Source organism: Bos indicus, chromosome 12 (assembly GCF_029378745.1).
Source record: "Bos indicus isolate NIAB-ARS_2022 breed Sahiwal x Tharparkar chromosome 12, NIAB-ARS_B.indTharparkar_mat_pri_1.0, whole genome shotgun sequence".
Classification (NCBI taxonomy): domain Eukaryota; kingdom Metazoa; phylum Chordata; class Mammalia; order Artiodactyla; family Bovidae; genus Bos; species Bos indicus.
Genome location: NC_091771.1, coordinates 88,254,968 through 88,275,534, shown reverse-complemented (window position 1 = coordinate 88,275,534; position 20,567 = coordinate 88,254,968). Strand labels below are relative to the sequence as shown.

Genomic DNA, 20,567 nt, shown 5'->3' with positions numbered 1-20,567 from the left:
TTTAATTAAAATGGATAACCAACAAGGACCTACTATACAGCTCAGGGAACTCTGCTCGGGGTTATGGGGCAGCCTGGATGGGAGGGGAGTTTGGGGGAGAATGGATACATGCGTATGTGTGGCTGATCTCTTTGGTGTGCACCTAAAATTGTCACAACACTGCTAACTGGCTGTACTACAATATAAGATGAAAAGGTAAAAGAAATCCCAACCAACAGGCGCTATCGGCGACACTTACCTGCTACTGCTTGATCAGCCGCATTCCTCCAGGACTGTCCATTCCTCATCAAAGCTAGTGTGAAAACCCTCACGTCCATCCAAACACTTCCGCAGACCTTCGTTTCCTTGTGCAGGTTTCCATTTCATGTAAAACATTAAGTCAACGTGTATGCTTTCCTCCTGTTGGTCTGTCTTTGTCAGCGTAACTTTCAGACCCACTCAGGAACCCTAAATGGGTAGAAGAAAACTTTTTCCTCCCGTAGAAGAGCCAGTGGGTGCTCAGGCTCTCAGTCATGTCCGACTCTTTGCGACCCCATGGACTGTAGCCCACCAGGCTCCTCTGTCCGTGGGATTCTCCAGGTAAGAATACTGGAGTGGGTTGCCATTTCTTACTCCAGGGGATCTTCCCAACTCAGGGATCGAACCCAAGTCTCTTGCATCTCTTCCACTGGCAGGCAGATTATTTTCCACTGAGCCACCACTGAAAACCATACCCTGTAGTCTGAATTCACTGCATACATGTGTCTCCCGGGCATCTGTGAAGATGCAGGTTCTGATTCAGCAGATCTGAGCTGCCCCCGAGCTCTGCATTTCCAGCAGCTTCCAGGTGAGCTGGGGAAACAGCCAGCAGGTCTGCAGGACTGCAGAAGGAGCCAGAACAGGACACAGTCCTGTGTAGAGACCCCAGCCGGCCTCCCACCTCCTTGCCAGCTACAGACCCCGAGCACGACTCTGTCCACCCCCCCAACACACGGACAGGACCCGGCTCCTCTCCTGCCGTGATGTCACACACCCTGGGCATTCCACTGTGTCCTGGAGACGGAGGCGGGAGAAGCTGAGGGGCCTTCAGGAGAGGGTCCTCCTTCTGCTGGAGGGGCATGGCGGCCACCACAGGAGTGGCCCTCCTGGTCCTGCTGCTCTACTGCGGGCAGGGAGCCGAGCTCCCGCCGATCAACGTGACCTCAGGTACAGCCTCGGCGCAGTCGTGGCCGGGAGGAAACGGGGCCCCCGGGTGAGTCCGGGGGCAAGGGGTTCTCCCAGGCCCTTCCCCTGCGTGCCGCTCCAGATTTACCACTTATTCCTGGAGGATGGAGCAAGCTGCACAGCTCTCCTATATTTGAAGAGTTTTTCGGATGGGGGAGTAGCATGCATTATATACTTTAACTTTTACGATCGACATTTCTAGCTTACCCAAAAGTAGAGGAGTCGTGGAAAGAAACTCCATTCCCTGGTTTCAGTTGTACACATTTTGCCATCTTGTTTGGCACACACACACACACACACACACACACACTTTCGTGGTTATTGGAGTATTTTAGCATCGCCCAAAATGTCTTATGATTCCCTGCAAATGCGTCTTGCTAAGATAAGGGCATTTTTCTTTTACGCACCTTGAGCGTCACTGAAGCACTAACAAAATGAAGAAAGCTCCTAGGCAGGGCCAATCCTGGCCCACGCCCAAACCTCCCCCTGGGTCTCAGAACGTGCTTTACAGGCGGCGGGTTCGAATCCCACCCAGGCAGGCCCCGCTGGGCTCCGGCCGCTGCATCCCGACCCGTGGGTCGAGGAAGGCGACAGTGGACGCCGCCCTCCTGGGACGGGATCGCTGCCCGAGGACTGCAGGGGGTGGGGTCCCCCGTGACCCCACTTTTCTGCCGGGAGACCTGAGCCCAGGCCCCCTCCCACCCTCCTCAGAGGGACGAGCCCAATGAACGAGGCCCTGCCAGGCCCCCTGCACGGTGCCCAGTGGACGAGCAGCCCTGGAGGTCCCCACAGGGCTTGAGCGGCTCTACCAAGAAGGACACGGCCTCAGCCTGGCCCCAAGTGACTAGGGAGGCCCAGCCCGCTCCGGGTCTGGCGGGAGGGCAGGGGGTCCCCTGCCTGACCTTGCCGTGAAGAAGCTGGCGTTTCTAGTGATCTGTCCTCAGGACACTGAGTTTTGAGGTGCCTGCAAGGAGGCATCCTCTGGGTGCCGGGGCACGGGGTCTGTGACGGGCAGCAATGGGGGCTCACCCCGCGCTGGCTCCCCGCTGCCGCTGCTTTTGTGGCTCCCCGCCCCTGGCGCCCATGGGAACGGCTCCCACCAGGACTGACCCAAGTCTCCTGACGAAGCCCTAAACACATCTGGCTCCTCGTCCCGACAGAGCATCTGCGGCGACCCCGAGGGCAGCTCAGGGCTGGTCCCGGGCCATGGTCTCTGCTCCAGCCTTCAGCCTCGGTGGACACTGGGCTGGCCTGACCCCGAGGGCAGCTCAGGGCTGGTCCCGGGCCATGGTCTCTGCTCCAGCCTTCAGCCTTGGTGGACATCGGGCTGGCTTGATCCCGAGGGCAGCTCAGGGCCGGTCCTGGGCATGGTCTCTGTTCCAGCCTCCAGCCTCGGCGGACACCGGGCTGGCCTGACCCAGAGGTCAGGAAGGGGGTGGCCCTGGCCCCGGGAGGGCAGAGGTCACCGTCCTGCTTTTCTCAGGTGGAGCAGAGCACACCCGCAGCGCTCCACGGCGAGCCCGTGCCAGGGCCAGGATGCGCACGTTCAAACACAGAGCAAGCAGCGTCGTCCCTGCGCGGGTACAGGGCACAGGGCACAGGGCCGGCGGACCCTGGACGGCGGGAGGAGACGCAGGCAGACAGGCAGCCACACTTGATGGTGTGCTGCATGGGCCAGGCGGGCGTCACAAGCATCAGCATCCCTCTGCACACGCACGTGGCGGGCTTGCACAAGGGCCCCATTATAATTAGGGACAGACGAGAGATGAGAAGAATGTTTTTAACAAAGCGCTCGCAGGAGCAGCTGTGCCCATCCGTAATGACTCACTAACGTCGCCTCCGAAGAGGACTGTACTTTTGTTTGCAGCGCTGACGGAGGTCAGCACACTGGGAAGCGATTGTCATCACAGCACAGACCTTTCTGTGCAGTTTCCCTGCATTGTTCTGAGCCCGCGTGTGCGCAGATGAGCGATTGCTATGCAGATTGTCCGTCATTAAAACCATTTCAAAATCAGCGTCATCATTGGTTTCATGCTGGAACTTGAACGCCTGCAGACACCACCTGAGCGCTCTGTGTGAGGCAACGGGAAGGTGGCCTTGCCCGGGGTCCTGGGGGCGGCCGTCTGCTTTATGGTCTCCTTGGGGTCCCCAGGGTCCTGGGGGCGGCCGTCTGGTCTCCCAGGGTCCTGGGGGCGGCCATCTGCTCTCTGGTCCCCCTGGGGGTCCTGTGGGTGGCCGTCTGCTCTCTTATCTCCCCGGAGTCCTGGGGGGCAGCTCTCTGCTCTCTGGTCTCCTTGGGGTCCTCAGGGTCCTGGGGGCGGCTGTCTGGTCTCCCAGGGTCCTGGGAGCGGCCATCTGCTCTCTGGTCCCCCCAGGGGTCCTGTGGGTGGCCGTCTGCTCTCTCATCTCCCCGGAGTCCTGGGGGGCAGCTCTCTGCTCTCTGGTCTCCTTGGGGTCCCCGGGGTCCTGGGGAAGCGACTGCCTGCTCTCTGGTCTCCTGGGGGTCCCGGGGGTCCTGGGGGCGACTGTCTGCTCTCTGGTCCCCCCAGGGCTGAAAGAAGGGGCTGATCTTGACCTTGAGTGGAGGACATGGACCCCGACACCAGCTCTGAGAAGAGTGGGAGGCGCCCTGGGGGTGCAGTGGGGACCGGTGCTCAGGGTCTCTGCACCCTGCCCAGCCCCGCCTGGCTGATTCAGGTCAGCGAGGCCGGGAAGGTGGAGCCAGGGGTCCAAGGCCCCATGGAGGACTGGCTTCCAGAGGCCAGCCCCCGGAGACCGAGCTCCCCCGGGATCCCTGTTTACAGACGAGGAGCCGCAGGGGCCGGGCTCTCAGATCCCCAAGCAGAGGGGCAGAGGGCAGGCAGCCATGCCTGTCTCCCTTCCTCCACGTCACATCCTCAGCCCCAGACAGGCTTGCGGCTGGACCCGTCATCGGGGAGGAGAGTGTGTGCCCCTTCTTACCCTCCTCGAGGGCGGTGCCAGTGAGCCTGCCCAGGAGCGGGGTTGGTTCCCAGAGCAGGGCCACCCGTCATCACCCTCCAACCTCCTTCCAGACGAGCCCTGAGTCCCCAGATCCTGTTCAGGGCTTCCTCCCCTCGAGCAGGCTGGTGGGCCCGCAAAACCAAACCTACTTGGAGAGAAGTTGGTGCCAGTTCGAGGAACACTGTTAACCTACTGGGGTCTTTATTTCCCCGCAGCTTCAACCACTGAAACGCCAGCAAATCTAAGTAATCTGGATGCTGATATGGCCTCAATATTCGGTAAGGAAACTCCTCCTCCCAAACACGGCCGCGTCTGGGCGGGGCGGGAGGCTGGGGGCTGTAGCCCAGACACCCTGGTGCAAGCCACACAGGCGGGGAGGTGGCCGGGTCTGAGGCCCCGCCAGACGGGAGTGGTGACGGGGACGCCGCTGGGTAGGGCTGCAGCTTAGACCTGGGGCCGCGGTCAGGTGCCCACTTGGGGAGGACCCTGCTCCGCAGGTCAGGGAGCAGCTGTGACTCACGCTGTCCTGGAGGGTCTGACGGTGCTGCTGCGGGTGTCTGCTCTCCGGGACCGTCTCGGGGACGGCGGTCAGCGTCCTGCAGGTGTGACGTCCAGAGCCCGCCGGCTGCCCCGTGGGCGCTCACTCGGGGGTCAGCGTGTTCGCTGTGTGATGCAGGTCCGGTCGTTGTCCGTTTGCACATTCAGCATCTCATTTCTCTAAAGGGAAAGTTTAAAGTAGAAAATACATGAGGTTTAAAAGCACAGGCGTTTCTCACCTTGCATGTCTGTTGGGCTCATCACTACCTGGGATTTTTTCCAGAGACAATCACGTGTATGACGCCCACAGGTGTGGGTGTTTCCGTGTGTCTCCACATGAGCTGGGACCGAGGGGCTCCTGGGATGTGGGACTTTCTTGCTAAAACAGGAAAAGCAGGGCAAGCCGGGGTGGGCTGGTCACCCCGCTGGGCGGGAGTCAGCACACACCCAGCGCATGGACAGGCTGGTCGGCTTGGCCGCGGGGTTTGAACCTGGGCCTCGGCGCTGACGTGTGTTCACATAGCCCCCACCCTGGCCCCTGACTGTGTCAACCGCGTCCTACACGCACGGCTTCATTTGAACCTCAAACAAATCCTGATGAGGTAAGTGCAGACCCCGTCGTATAGATGAGGAAGCCCGAGGCCCAAGAGACGTCAGAGGACGTCCGGTGAACACAGAGCCAGGTGTGGTCCAGGGCTGCCCGACACCAAGGCCAGGGCCCGTGTTAGACGCTCCCTGGGCGGGCGCGGGGATGCGCAGACAGAAAACAGGCCGCCTTGGGTAGAAATCAGGAAAGACGCTCGCGCCTGCCTGCCTCCCGGGGCGCAGATCACAGAGGCGGGGTGTCTCAGAGGGGACAGAGCGGCCCCTGGGGCAGAAGGAGAATCATGACCAGGCAGAGTCAGGTTTCCAGCATCTTGTCTCCAGCAAGGGTGTCCAGGTACCCGGATGAGCTCAGGTTTCCAGAAGTTACTTAGGGAGGCAGTGGTCTCCCCGCGCCTGAACAAGGTTTTTAGAAACCAAGTCCGTCTCCCCAGGTCCTTGGGTCCCTGTGTCCAGTCCTGCTCTCACCGACTGCCTTAGGGCCGCGCGGAGCAGAAGGGTGTAACAGGCATCCTTGTGTGCTTTTCCCAAGATGAAATTCTAGTCCAGGAGATGATGGAGCCAAACAGATCATCATTTTTTGAAGCACAAAAACCACTACCAACGTTACCAACAATAACAACCTCAACAACATTAACAACGACTCCGACAAAGAAAAAAAGCAAGTATTCACCTTTTCGAGCCTTAACTGCCTGTGTTCCTGGAGGTCTGCGGTGTGTATGCACAGTCCCATCTTGGCAGCATCTTTGAGATCAGCTACTCCTGGGGCAAAGGCAGATGGAGATGTGAAGGACACAGTAGCCCCATATTTTCTGTAATCTTCCCGAGGCAGGAAGGTCAAACCCAGACGGGCAGAGACAAGCTCCTGTATCTGGGAGGTCTCTGGGGGAACGTGCAGGAGAGGCCTGGTGCTTGGGGTGCATGTGGGGTTTAGCCGCCGCAGGACCCCAGGATGCATGCAGGCCAGAGCTTCCGACTACCCCGCTCCCCTAAGCCTCCTGAGAGCAGGAGCGGGGACTTGACTCCAGCCGACGGGACAAAACTAGGGTCCGAATGGACTGGCCCCCGGCCACAGAGCTGGTAGCGAACAAAACAGCGTGCTTTTCCCAAGTGAGGTTTTGCTGTTGTTCAGTCGCTCAGTCGTGTCCGACTCTTTGTGACCCCACGAACTGCAGCACGCCAGGCTTCCCTATCCTTCCCCATCTCCCAGAGTTTGCAGCTTAGCGTAGTCCAAACACACAGAAAAGGGAAATAGCACCCTGAGGTCCAAACAGAACACGCGGTTAACCCGCAACGACGGTGAGAGCCGTGTGTCTGAAATCTACAACAAGGCATGGAATGCGTTCAGCAGCAGGGAAGGTCAGCGTGTTCTTGAAATTCTGCATCCAGACGTCAATGCCAGTTCCTGGGATCACCTCTCAGAACATCTGCCAAATGGCTGGGTTCACAGAGGTCAGAGAATGCCCGCCTGTGCGTGTTGACTCACTGGAGCACATTGTCAGGAGAAGCTGGAAAGCGTGTTAGCGTCCCCGCCTCAGGTTCCAAAGCGCAGTGTGGGTCAGAGCATCCCTGCATTCATGCTTTCCTTCATTTTTTTTTTCCACGCCCCTCATCAAGAAGCCCGTATTAAAATGAATTATCAGGTCAGCACTAATAAGAAGGTGCAACATGAAAGTCAGCTCTCTGCCAAGAAGGACGACAAACTCTTCTTTAACGGTAAAAGCACCCTGGCGGGCCCCGCCCGAGCTCAGCCATGGTGGGAGGACTGGAGGCTGCAGACAGAGATGTCTCCTTCCTGGGACGAACAGCCTGGTCAGAGAGTGAGGCCACTGCCCTGGGTCGGGTCAGGCAGGTCCCGCCTGGTGGGGACGGGGGCGCCCCAGCCCCGCCTCCTGCCCGTGGGTCTGAGGAGCACACAGTCCTGCTGTCCTGCAGGCAGGTGGCCGCCCCAGCAGGGGAGGGCCCCACCCCTTGTCCCCTGCCCCCGCAATTCCACTGCGGTCACTGCTCCTTCCCCGGGGCGGGTGGGGCGGGGAGAGCCCAGTGTCCCCAGGGGGAGTCCCCAGGAAATGGGATGAAGAGCAGTGAGCTGGGGCTCTGAGGCTGCAGAGTCAGCGTCCTTCGGGGTCACAGAGGAGGCCAAGCACGAGAAAGGAGGCACCGCACAGCTCCCGGGCTCCCTGTGCACCCGATCTGAGCCCTGGAAGCGAGACCAGGCCCCGGGGGACGGGAGCAACTCAAATACTCACTCCCGGGCCCCACTGAGCTTCACTGCAGCAGGGCCAGGAACTCAGGTTTCAGTCTGTCCCTGGTCTCCGGTCTCTCCTGGGAGCCAGCCTCTGGGTTTGGAAGCTGGAGCAGTAACAGGAGTCCGGTCCTTTCTAAGACCTCTGGGCGCAGCCCACTCCTTGACTGTGCAAACCGCCCGGTGGTTATGAGATAAATAAAGCTGGACGTCTTCTTTCGGGCCCACGGTAGGAGAGGTTATGGGGCGAGTCTGTGCTGAAAGGTCTGAGCACGAGCTGGACTGGCCTTGGGGCACAGGCTCCCTGCGTCCCACCCATCGCAGTCACTGAAGAGGGGAGAATGGGCTGACTGTCCCGAGATGGGAGTCCCCACAGGGGCTGCCGGGGGTCAGAGGTGAGGCAGAAAGGAACGGGTAGGGCACGTCCGCTGTCCGAGCAGGCACTGGCTCACCAGTCCTCAGAGGGACCATGAGATCCCCCAGCCGGCCGCGTGGCAAACGGACGCGAGGGGGCCACACGCCCCGCAGTGCTTGTCCCGGGCCGCCCCTCCTTCCTAAGACTGCCCTGAGGGCCCGGTGGGGCATCCCGCAGACGGCTCCCTGAGCGGCTGGCACCGCGGTAGATTCCCGTGGGCCCCGGGGCTTCAGAGCCCACGGATCCGTTAATGGAAGTGTGTTGCTCTTAACGGCCATGTGTGAGTTAGAGAAAGCAGAGGTGAGTCACGAGTTTGGGGCAGGGTGGGTGGGTGAGGGCCGGCCTGGGAGGGGACTCAGGGATGAACAGATGCTCACCTGCCGTCTGGGGGCCGGGAGGGATGGGGAGCGTGGTGCGGTGAGCTGGGAAAGGCCCCCGGGCAAAGAAGCTGCTCCCCTCTGTCCTGAGATGACCACCCCGCCCCGTGAAACCAGAGCCCGGGATGCCACTGGGGTGGCCATGAGCCCAAGGCTCAGGGCGCAGAGACCCCACCTCTGGGGCAGCTGCCCTTGAGGTATGTCCCGGGAGCAGGGACCGGCGGTGGCCCACAGGCGCGTCTGGGCCCCCAGTTTCTTGACCAGTGGCCACTGTCCGTGAGAGTCAAGGCTGAGGGTGACCTGGAGCAAAGGTGGAGACCCATACAGGAGGCAGGCGAGTGTGGCACACGGAAGGAGCCCAGACCCCAGCTCCCCCGCTCTCGTCAGCCAAATTCCAGCAGGCGCCGCCGCCAGCAGAGCTGCCAGACACGGCGAGGGTGCTTCTGACACTGGCCTCGTCCGCCTCCTCATGTTAGAGGGCTGGGTGCCTGGACCGCAGCTGTTCTGGGAGAAGTCCATGGGGAACTGGCGTCGGGGCAGGACGTTAGACGGTGCAGGGAGGGCATAGACGGTTTGCGAGAGGAAACCAAAGCCTTAGTGTGGTCACCTAGGAGCATGAAGGGACAGCTCCGAGAAGGGCAGGGCAGCCTTGGGCAGTGGCACTTGGGTGCAGACGGGGTCTCCCAGGCTCGGGAGGAGCCTCCTGGCTGGAGCAGGAACAGAAGGAAGTTGTGAGTGGGGCAGAGGACCGTCACTCTCAGCAGCAACCGCGACAGTGCCTCTGAACAGAGACACGTCCTCGCCATGTGCTCTTGGCCACAGGCAGGCCGCGTCCAGCTATTTATAAACAGAAGTGGGTTGCCACGGTAACCCTGAGTGTGCGTGCACACGCGGCGGCGTGTCTGGGAAACAATACCTCGGGCCAAACGAGGACGATGCAAGCGTTTAGTCCAGTCTCCTTTGTGAGACTTACGCAAAACAAACTTGCAGCAGCAATACAGATGGCTTCCCGTTCCCCCTTTCCACGGCGCTGCCCGCTGTGGACGGCTCACGCAACCCGACACAACCGCGAAAACCAGGGCGGCGCTGCTGATGCATCGCAGTCAGGCGGCCTACAGACCCACGTCCAAGCTGGCCGGTTATCTCAACCAATTTTTCTTTTTTTTCCTGGCTCCAGGATCCATCCAGGATTCCACATTGTCTTTATCTCTCAGGTCACTTTTAGTCTCTTCCAACCTGGGAAGTTTCCTGATCTGTCCTTCACAGCCTTGAAGACAGCGCAGGCTAGTTCTTTCATAGAATCTCTTTCCATTTGAGTTTGTCTCACATTTTCCCATGACTAAATTCAGGTTATGCGTTTGGGGCAAAAATGTGAAAGACATGATGCAAATATATCTCTTTGTCAGGGAAGTTTACTTCATTGCTGGTTTAAGGTGATGGATATCTGATTTCTCCATAATCAGGTTAAAAGTTTTTGCGTGTGTAAATACTACCTTGTGGGGAGATACTTTCAGATTCTGAAAATATCTTTCTTTCTTTCTCATCTTATTTTCACCTACTGATCTAGCACCCTTGCAAAAATAACCACTGTTTTTGTTGTCTACTCTCAACTCTTTGAGACCCCATGGACTGCAGCACACCAGGCTTCCCTGTCCTTCACCATCTCCCAGAGACATCCATCCTCTGTCGTCCCCTTCTCCTCCTGCCCTCAATCTTTCCCAGCATCAGGGTCTTTTCCAATGAATTGGCACTTCGCATCCGGTGGCCAAAGTACTGGAGTTTCAGCTTCAGCATCAGTCCTTCCAATGAATAGTCAGGACTGATTTCTTTTAGGACTGACTGGTTGGATCTCCTTGCAGTCCAAGGGACTCTCAAGAGTCTTCTCCAACACCACAGTTCAAAAGCATCAATTTTTCGGCACTCAGCCTTCTTTTCGGTCCAACTCTCACATCCATACACGACTACTGGAAAAACCATAGCTTTGACAGTTTGGACCCATGTCGGCAAAGTGGTGTCTCTGCTTTTTAATACACTGGCTAGGTGTGTCATAGCTTTCCTTGCAAAGAGCAAGCGTCTTTTAATTCCATGGCTGCAGTTACCATCTGCAGTGATTTTGGAGCCCAAGAAAATAAAGTCTGTCACTGTTCCCGTTGTCTCCCCATCTATTTGCCAAAAGGTCAGTTCCTGTTTCCAACGTTCCTTCCGCACGGATTGGTTAGGATTCTACTGTAAGGAAGGACGCTCTTTCTCCTCCCTTTATTCATTGTTTATCCCACTGTGTGTTTACATCTCCATGAACTTACTAACCGCTGATACTGATAGCGGGCAATAAGCCATCAATGTTTACTTCCTCAGGCTCTCAGACTTGGTTCCCAGGAGCTCGTTGTGCTGTCCTCCCTTGGGAGCACCTTCTAGCTTTCTGGGGACACAAGAAGCCTCAGGCCGCTCCCTCACTTGCCCTGGCCCCACCCCAGGACCTCCCACGTCTCCAAGGAGCCCTGATTCCTCGTCCTGGAGGATGGTGGTTAGACGTGTTCCCCGCTCCTTACCCGTCGTCGTTTCCAGGCCCTCCCCGCAGACAGGGCTGGGAAGATTTGGGTGTGCCGATCCGTCTGTTCAGATGTCAGACTCCATGAGTTCAGACTGACCCCACCTGACCTTCAGGCTCACCTGAACCGCCTCCTCTTTTTTTTTTTTTTTGCCTTTATAATTTTTTTTTATTTTTTTAACACCAAAAACATTTTATATTGAGTATAGCCAATGAACAAGGTTGTGGTAGTCTGAGGTGGACAGCAAGGGGCTCAGCCATGCACAGACATGTATCTATTCTGCCCCAAACTCCCACTCAAGCTGCCACATAACACTGAGCAGAGTTCCCTGTGCTATGCAATAGGTGTTTGCTGGTTATCCATCTTAAATAGAGCAGTGTGTACATGACTTTCCCAAAGTCCCTAACTATCCCTTCCCTCCAGTCCTCCTCTCCTCTTCACTGAGAGAAACCCGACTCCCAGACGCCACTAGGGCGGATCCCCTGACCCAGTTCTGGAATCCCAAGAAACAGGTGAGACTTCCTGGTGGATACCCACCCCTGCGGAAAACAGAGCTGCTGTCAGACCAGAGTCGTGTCCAGCCTCTCGTTCTCAGCATTGCCATGTACAGTGGCATCCTGCTCGCCAAAGCTCCTTGTTAGTTCTTTCCTTCCCACGCCCTTCCATGCATGCCTTCTCTGTGTGTGCCAAGTCACTTCAGTCTTGTCTGACTCTTTGTGACCCCATGGACGGTAGCCCGCCAGGCTTCTCTGTCCCTCGGATTCTCCAGGCAAGAATACTGGAGTGGGCTGCCACACCCTTCTCCAGGGGATCTTCCCGACCCAGGAATCTAACCCACGTCTCTTATATCTCCTGCATTAGCAGGCATGTTCTTTACCACCTGGGAAGCCCGCTCTTCCATGGGGCTCTCTTACTCATCTGTAATTCCATTTGGGGCTTAGATTCCATTCTGGGTCCCTCCCCATCATGGCTGATTTTACAGATTTATTTTGGAGCGTGTAAAACGTGTTGTTTAGTTGCTAAGTTGTGTCTGACTCTTTTGTGACCCTATGGACTGTAGCCCACCAGGCTCTGTCCATGGGATTTCCCAGGAAAGAATCCTGAAGTGGTTGCCATTTCCTTCTCCAGATCTTCCTGACCCAGGCATGGAAGCCGCATCTCCTGCATCGGCAGGCAGGTTCTTTTCCACTGAGCCACCTGGGAAGCCTTTGTGTGAAACATGACCCTGGCTCTAACAGAGAACATCAAACACCAGGAGTCTAACCCTCAATCCTCAAACACATTCCCACCCGCTTCTTTCCACCTGCTCCTTCTTGCCTCCTGCTGCAACCAGCCTCACCACTTTCTGGCTTGTCCTTTCTGCATTTTCTTCGACACAAAGGAACAAGTGCATGCAAATGCTCCTTTTCTGGGTACAAGATTATTCTGTTTATTGTTTTACATCTTTTTTTCTCCAATTGAAATACAGTTGACATACAATATCATGTTAGTTTCAAGTGTGCTACATAGCGGCTTGACATTTGCATACATTATGAAATGATCGTCAAGATAAGTCTATTAACCATCTGTCCCTAAACAGGTATTACAGTATTATTATGCACATTCCTTATGCTGTTTAGTACAGCCCCGAGGCTTAATTATATTATAACCGGAGGTGTGCACTTCTCAATCCCCTTCAACTATTTTGCCAGCTCCCCTCTCCTCTGGCAATCCCTCCCTCGCTCTTTGTATCGATGAGTCCATCTTCATTTTGCTATGTTTGCTTTGTTTTTTTTAGGTTTGACATGTAAATGAGATCATACAATATTTATCTTTTCTCCATCTGACTTATTTCACTTAGCATAATACTGTTGTAGTGCCTGTCTTCTTATCCAGTGTGCATTAAGCCACTTTATTAGCTATGATCATGTAAGTTTTCTCATCACCTCTTCTTTCTCACATGAAAGGTAGCACCGGGGAGACATTTCACACTTTCCCTTCTTTTAACCCAGCAGCACACGCTGTAACGCGCTTTATGTCTGTTTGTAGGAAGCGTCCTCACTGTTTATCTTTTTTACAGCTGCATGGTTATCCACCGGAGGACACAATGTAGGTGATTCAAACACCCTTCAATGCATGGGTATTCAGCCTCTTTCCAACATTTTGCAAACAATGCTGAGATGGATAACTGATGCACATGTATTTCCATATTGTCAGGAGGCATCCTTCAGGGTAGATAGCAACTGTGGAATTAAATCACATTGTGCATCAAATCTTGATCACTGTGCTTACTTTTTCCTACAGATGAGGACAAAGAAATACTTTATCAGATTAAAAGCCTAGCAGCTCTGGAAAGAATCATTGAAAGTCTCCGGAAATCTTTAGGTAAAGGGAACCAGGGGCCCACCATGGCGATAGATGAGTGTGGGGGATCGGTCCTTGAGCTGGGGCTGTCCCCCTGGTGAGACGGGAGGTACCGCACCCACTGCAGGGACCAGCGTGAGCCGTGAGCAGCTCTGGACAAGCAGGTGACTCTATCCTGAGGGGACCCTGTGAGCCCCACTCACGAGTCCACAGTCCAGGAGTCACGGGGCCACCAGCAGGCTCCCCGCACTTCTTGGCTGAACTGAACAAGGCCGAGCCGCTTTTCCAGGAGTGATGGGGAGGAGGGCTTCACACACCCCCGTGTCGCCGTGACCAGGCCCAGGGAGGTCCCACCGCCCCCGCCCGGGCAGACACGCCCCTCTCCGCAGGCGCCTCCCCATGGGGGCCGGCCTCCGGCCCCTCCTGGGCCACAGTGTACTCACTGCTGAAGTCGCCCACGCCGTCCCCCTCCGCTTCTGCCTCCGGCCCCACGCTTGTCCCTGGAACTCTCGAGAACACCTCCGAGCCTCTCCTAGGCTGGCCTCGCGGCCTCCTTTCCTTTCTGAGTCAGACCTGGCCGCCAGGCTGAAGGTTCCAAGCAACTTCTGCAGCATCACACACGCCGTGCACCCGCCCGGATTCAACCTTATCTCACGTGGACCGAGCACGTGCCCCGCGCCAGGCGCTGGGCTCAGATCCCGGGATTTATCTGACCCCTACCCCGCCCCCCCCCCGCGCCCCCCCCCCCACCCCCGAACGGCTTTCCGATGGCTCAGTGGTAAGAATCAGCCTGCAAAGCAGGAGACGCAGGAGACGTGGGTTCGATCCGAGTCAGAAAGATCCCCTGGAAGGGGGCATGGCCACCCACTCCAGTATTCTTGCCTGGGAAATGTCATGAACAGAGGAGCCGGGTGGGCTACAGTCCATAGGGCTACAAAGAGTCCCACATGCCCGAAGCCACCGAGCTCACGCACGCACGCATGTGCACGCGCACGCACAACCCCACCGGGAACTGCTGGGTGGTGACACGTCCCATCGCTGCTCTTCCAGGCCCCGCTGTCCTCCGGCAGCGAGACTGCTGTCCTGTCCTTGGCTCAGCGCCCATGAGACAGAATCTAGGCTCAGCACTGGGACTTCCCAGGGGTTCAGGGTGAGGCAGGGCCTTCCGCCTTGGACTTTGGGGGCCTGAGCGGTCCCGAGGCTCCTCCTGGACCTCGGCCGAGGCCTCTTGTTACCCCAAAGTTGCCGGTTCTCCATCCCCTCCTCGCTCTCTGGCAACCTCCCCTAAATTCATGTTCCCTTCTTTCCCTCCGAGCAAACATGCCCTGTAGTCCAGGGCTCTGATCCGCATCTGTGACACCCTCTGAGGCCAACAGGGCTGATGCCCAGCCCAGCACCAGAAACTCGGAAGGCCAGGGAGGCCTCTGTCCCCTCTGCCCCCCACCCAGTTCCTCTGGGGAAACAGCTGGACACTGCCTCTCTCTGAGGGCCAGGGCCAGCTACCAGCCCTTGGGGCTCGGCTGCAGCTAAGAATGCAGGATTTGAAACTCCCTGACCTGGGTAATATTGCATAGGAAGCTGGAATGTTAGGGCCATGAATCAAGGCAAATTGGAAGTGGTCAAACAGGAGATGACAGGAGTGAACGTTGACATTCTAGGAATCAGCGAACTACAATGGACTGGAAGTGAAGGGAAGTCGCTCAGTCGTGTCTGACTCTTTGCGACCCCATGGACTGTAGCCTACCAGGCTCCTCTGTCCATGGGATTCTCCAGGCAAGAGTACTGGAGTGGGTGGCCATTTCCTTCTCCAAAGATGGACTGGAATTGGTGAATTTAACTCAGATGACCATTATATCTACTACTGTGGGCAGGAATCCCTTAGAAGAAATGGAGTAGCCATCATAGTCAACAAAAGAGTATGAGATGCAGCACTTGGATGCAGTCTCAAAAATGACAGGAAGATCTCTGTTCGTTTCCAAGCCAAACCATTCAATATCATGGAATCCAAGCCTATGCCCCGACCAGTAACGCTGAAGAAGCTGAAGTTGAACAGTTCTATGAAGACCTATAAGACCTTCTAGAACTAACACCCCCAAAAGATGTCCTTTTCATTATAGGGGACTGGAATGCAAAAGTAGGAAGTCAAGAAACACCTGGAGTAACGCAACTTTGGCCTTGGAATACAGAATGAAGCAGGGCAAAGGCTAATAGAATTCTGCCAAAAGAAGGCACTGCTCATAGCAAACACCCTCTTCCAACAACACAAGAGAAGACTCTACACATGGACATAACCAGACAGTCAACACCGAAATCAGATTGATTATATTCTTTGCAGCCAAAGATGGAGAAGCTCTATACAGTCAGCAAAAACAAGACTGGGAGCTGACTGTGGCTCAGATCATGAACTCCTTATTGCCAAGTTCAGACTGAAATTGAAGAAAGTGGAGAAAACCACTACAGCATTCAGCTATGACCTAAGTCAAATCCCTTACAATCATACAGGGGAAGTGACAAATAGATTTAAGGGACTAGATCTGACAGACAGAGTGCCTGATGAACTATGGATGGAGGTTCGTGATATTGTACAGGAGGCAGTGATCACGACCATCCCCATGGAAAAGAAATGCAAAAAAGCTGTCTGAGGAGGCCTTACAAATAGCTGTGAATAGAAGGGAAGCGAAAAGGAAAGATATACGCATTTGAATGCAGAGTTCCAAAGAACAGCAAAGAGATAAGAAAGCCTTCCTCAGCGATCAATGCAAAGAAGTAGAGGAAAACAACAGAATGGGAAAGACTAGAGATCTCTTCAAGATAATTAGAGATACCAAGGGAACATTTCATGCAAAGATGGGCTTGATAAAGGACAAAAATGGTAGGGACCTAACAGAAGCAGAAGATATTAAGAAGAGGTGGCAAGAATACACAGAAGAACTGTACAAAAAAGATCTTCACGACCCAGATCATCATGATGGTGTGATCACTGACCTAGAGCCAGACATCCTGGAATGTGAAGTCAAGTGGGTCTTAGAAAGCATCACTACGAACAAAGCTAGTGGAGGTGATGGAATTCCAGTTGAGCTATTCCAAATCCTGAAAGATAATGCTGTGAAAGTGTTGCACTCAATATGCCAGCAAATTTGGAAAACTCAGCAGTGGCCATAGGACTGGAAAAGATCAGTTTTCATTCCAGTCCCAAAGAAAGACAATGCCAAAGAATGCTCAAACTACCACACAATTGCACTCATCTCATACGCTAGTAAACTAATGCTTAAAATTTTCCAAGCCAGACTTCAGCAATACATGAACCGTGAACTTCCAGATGTTCAAGCTGGATTTAGACAAGGCAGAGGAACCAGAGATCAAATTGCCAGCATCCGCTGGATCATTGAAAAAGCAAGAGAGTTCCAGACAAACATCTATTTCTGCTTTATTTACTATGCCAAAGCCTTTGACTGTGTGGATCACAACTGTGGAAAATACTGAAAGAGATAGGAATACCAGACCACCTGACCTGCCTCTTGAGAAGCCTGTATGCAGGTCAGGAAGCAACAGTTACAACTGGACATGGAACAACAGACTGGTTCCAAATAGGAAAGGGAGTACGTCAAGGCTGTATATTGTCACCCTGCTTATTTAACTTATATGCAGAATACATCATGAGAAATGCTGGGCTGAAGGAAGCACAAGCTAGAATCAAGATTGCCAGGAGAAATATCAATAACCTCAGATATGCAGATGACACCACCCTAATGGCAGAAAGTGAAGAGAAACTAAAAAGCCTCTTGATGAAAGTGAAAGAGGAGAGTGAAAAAGTTGGCTTAAAGCTCAACATTCAGAAAACGAAGATCATGGCATCCAGTCCCATCACTTCATGGCAAATAGATGGGGAAACAGTGGCCGACTTTCTTTTTCTGGGCTCCAGAATCACTGCAGATGGTGATTGCAGCCATGAAATTAAAAGACACTTACTCCTTGGAAGGAAAGTTTTGACCAACCTAGATAGCATATTCAAAAGCAGAGACATTAGTTTGTCAACAAAGGTCCATCTAGTCAAGGCTATGGTTTTTCCCGTGGTCATGTATGGACGTGAGAGTTGGACTATAAAGAAAGCTGAGCACCAAAGAATTGATGCTTTTGAACTGTGGTGTTGGGGAAGACTCTTGAGAGTCCCTTGGACTGCAAGGAGATCCAACCAGTCCATCCTAAAGGAGATCAGGCCTGAGTGTTCACTGGAAGGACCGATGCTAAAGCTGAAACTCCAATACTTTGGCCACCTGATGCGAAGAGCTGACTCATTGGAAAAGATGCTGATGCTCAGAAAGATTGAGGGCAGGAGAAGAAGGGGACAACAGAGGATAAGATGGTTGGATGGTATCACTGACTCAATGGACATGGGTTTGGGTGGACTCCAGGAGTTGGTGATGGACAGGGAGGCCTGGCATACTGCGGTTCATGGGGTCGCAAAGAGTTGAACACGACTGAGCGACTGAACTGAACTGACCTGACCTTGGTCAAATCCCCTTTGGGCTCCCAGTGAGTTGGGTGACCTTGGGCAAGGGACAGCACACACGAAGGCTCAGCATCTCCATCCTCCGAGTGGGGTCTTCAGGGCAGCTGTCTCCTTGTGGGGCAGGGGGCCGAGTGGTGTGATGCTGGCTGAGCGTTTAGCCCAGGTCTGACCCACATGACTGGACTGGTGGGAGGGCCACAGTGCTGGTGAACCCAGGAATGCGTTTGTCCTGGGTCAGGGACCACAGGCGAGGGGACCCAGCACTGCCCTGCCCCCGCAGCCCTCTGCCCCATCAATGAACCCGGGGCCCCATCTCTCAGCCCCGGCTGTCCCGGATGAGTGAGCCATAGGGGGTGGGTCTGAAATGCAGGCTCACAGGAACACCTAGAATTTCTCAAGAAAATCTCCTCTTTCCAAACAGGGAGTTCGCTCATGAAAAGGAGAAAGAAGTATAAACATTTGTTCAGGGGAGGCAAATACCTCGAGCGGAGACAGAGCCTAGACTGAGAACCCAGGACTGCCTGAGGGACTCCCCACTCACCCCCACCACTAGGAAGACAGACAGAGAAGAGTTAGTAACCATTCTGTATAAAGAAGAACCGTTTTACTCAAGGAGTGCCAAATAAAATGAACCTATTTAAATATTAAGTCAGAGGCAATGTGGTTCTTTTCCCTTAAACAAAAAAAGAAATGAAAATCTAATTGAGCCTGAAAAATAGGAATGTCCACAGCTCCTACTGCCTACCAGGAGGAGCTTTGGAAAAAAACGTAACCTCAGAGACTGTGCCACCGTCAGGCTCCTCCACAGGAGCAGAACCTGCAAGACGGGAGTAGAAAGTAGAAAGATCGGAAAATAATCAAGAGGCTTTAGATCATGTGATCATGGAGTCTGACAAGTTCCGAGAGCTGCACCCAGGAGAGACGACGGTGTGGTTTCAGTCTGAGTCTGAAGCCTGACAGCCTGGAGACCCAGGAAGAGCCAATGTTTCAGTTCAAGTCCAAAGGCAGGAAAAGGCTGGTATCTCGGTTGGAAGGCCGTCTGGCGTGAGGAGTTCCCTCTTACTCTGGCGAGGGTCAGATTTCTGTTGTATGTGCGCCTTCAGCTGCTCAGAGCAAGCCCTCCCACATCAGGGAGGGGGGCAATCTGCTTGACTCAGTCCGCTGATCTGAATGTGAACTTCATCCAGAAACAACCTCATAGAAACACCAGAATAATGTTTGACCAAGTATCTGGGCACCCCATGGCCCAGTCAAGCTGGCGCATGAGGTTAATGTCCATGTTTGTCCATGAATGCCAGAACCTATGAAGTCCTGACAAGCAGCCCTTCCACGCTCCGCTCCTGCCCAGCATCATGCAAGGGGCACGGCCAGGGGTGCAGTGTGTGCACACAGGCAGAGTACGCTTCATGGCCTGGTGAAGGATCAGAAAACACACTCTGGGTTTCTGTGACGATGAACCCACGTTCCAGGGAGCTGAGTGGTTTGACCCTCATGGAGGGTGGTGCTGACACCACACCTCCCCGTGGCCAGCTGGTTCACAGGCACGTCCAATCCGAAGGGTGCCTACCTGTTTTGAATCTGATCCCCAAGTGAAACCAAGATCCCTACTGAGAGGAAGGCTTTTAGGTCTCCAGGAATGACCCAACTCCACGTAATTTTCACTGCACTGGAACTCTGCTTTACCAGAATGAAGGCGGCTGTGGCACAGAGATCAAGCATGCTCTAGGAGCCAGCCCACCCTCAAGACGGTAAGTCTTGTCACCATCAGTGCTTTAGCTGCAGAGGTCTTGGCCCACCAGTATTTTCTGGGAGACTGAAATTTTTTTCTCAGCAACTGCCAACACGTCTTCAGTGGTTTCTTGTCCAAATTGATTTTGGTTGTGGACGAGATCAGCACACTGAGGTGAGCAGGCTGGAAAGTGAGATTGCCCCATTTCTCCAGAAAGGCAGGTTTGGGAAAAGCTCATGAATCTTGTCTTAAAAACAGCCATGGAGAGAGAACTTCTGCTCCAAGGTGCAGACTTGGCAGCAGATCGATATTGGTTCTAAAACATCACTTTCAAAGGCAGCTGGAGACAGGATCATTGATGTTTTCGAATTGTGGTGCTTGAGAAGAGTCTTGAGAGTCCCATGGACAGTGAGGAGCTCAAACCAGTCAATCCTAAGGCAAATCAGCCCTGAATATTCTTTGTAAGAACTGGTGTTGAAGCTGAGGCTCCATACTTTGGTCACCTGATACAAAGAGCCAACTCACTGGAAAAGACCCTGATGCTGGGAAAGACTGAGGGCAGGAGCAGATGGGGGCAACAGAGGATGAGTTGTTTGGATGGCCTCACCGACTCAACGGACACGAGTTTGAGCAAACTCCAGGAGATGACAAAGGACAGGGAGGCCTGGCGTTCTGCAGCCCATGGGGTCACAGAGCTGGACATGACTTAGCGACTGAACGACAACAGAGATAGAATCAAACTAAAGCGTCTTATTGTAATTTGCTGGCTGTGCACTCTTCTCAGACCCCCTCTTCTCTTACCCCCTCTCTCCCAGGTGTCATTAAGATGACTGTAAGATGGAGTACTGGAGGACTGGAGTCAGAGAACGAGGTCTTAATCCAACCCCGAGTTCCCAGACGAGGAAGCTGAGGCAGAGAGAGATCCCAAGACTCGCGGTCACCGAGTAAGTCGGTGGCCGAGCAGGAAGCAAAGAGCTCTGATGTCCAGCCTCTCTGGATTCCACGGCCCTATTCTGCAGCCCCCTGACAACAAATGGACATTTCACAGTCATTACCTCTGCTTTTATTTCCTAC

The 20,567-nt window shown here is 54.5% G+C and overlaps 1 long non-coding RNA gene across 2 annotated transcripts; it reads left to right on the top strand.

Moving 5' to 3' along the window:
- Positions 1-1,022: 1,022 nt before the first annotated feature.
- On the top strand, positions 1,023-19,496 carry LOC109567015 (uncharacterized). Of its 2 annotated transcripts, none has more exons than XR_002181955.2 (6): positions 1,023-1,231; positions 4,401-4,463; positions 5,858-5,986; positions 6,943-7,041; positions 13,195-13,275; positions 18,186-19,496. It is a non-coding gene; the product is annotated as an uncharacterized lncRNA (long non-coding RNA). The 2 variants fall into 2 exon arrangements; XR_011569825.1 differs by having other exon boundaries at positions 1,024-1,185; positions 18,186-19,494.
- The last annotated feature ends 1,071 nt before the right edge of the window (positions 19,497-20,567 follow it).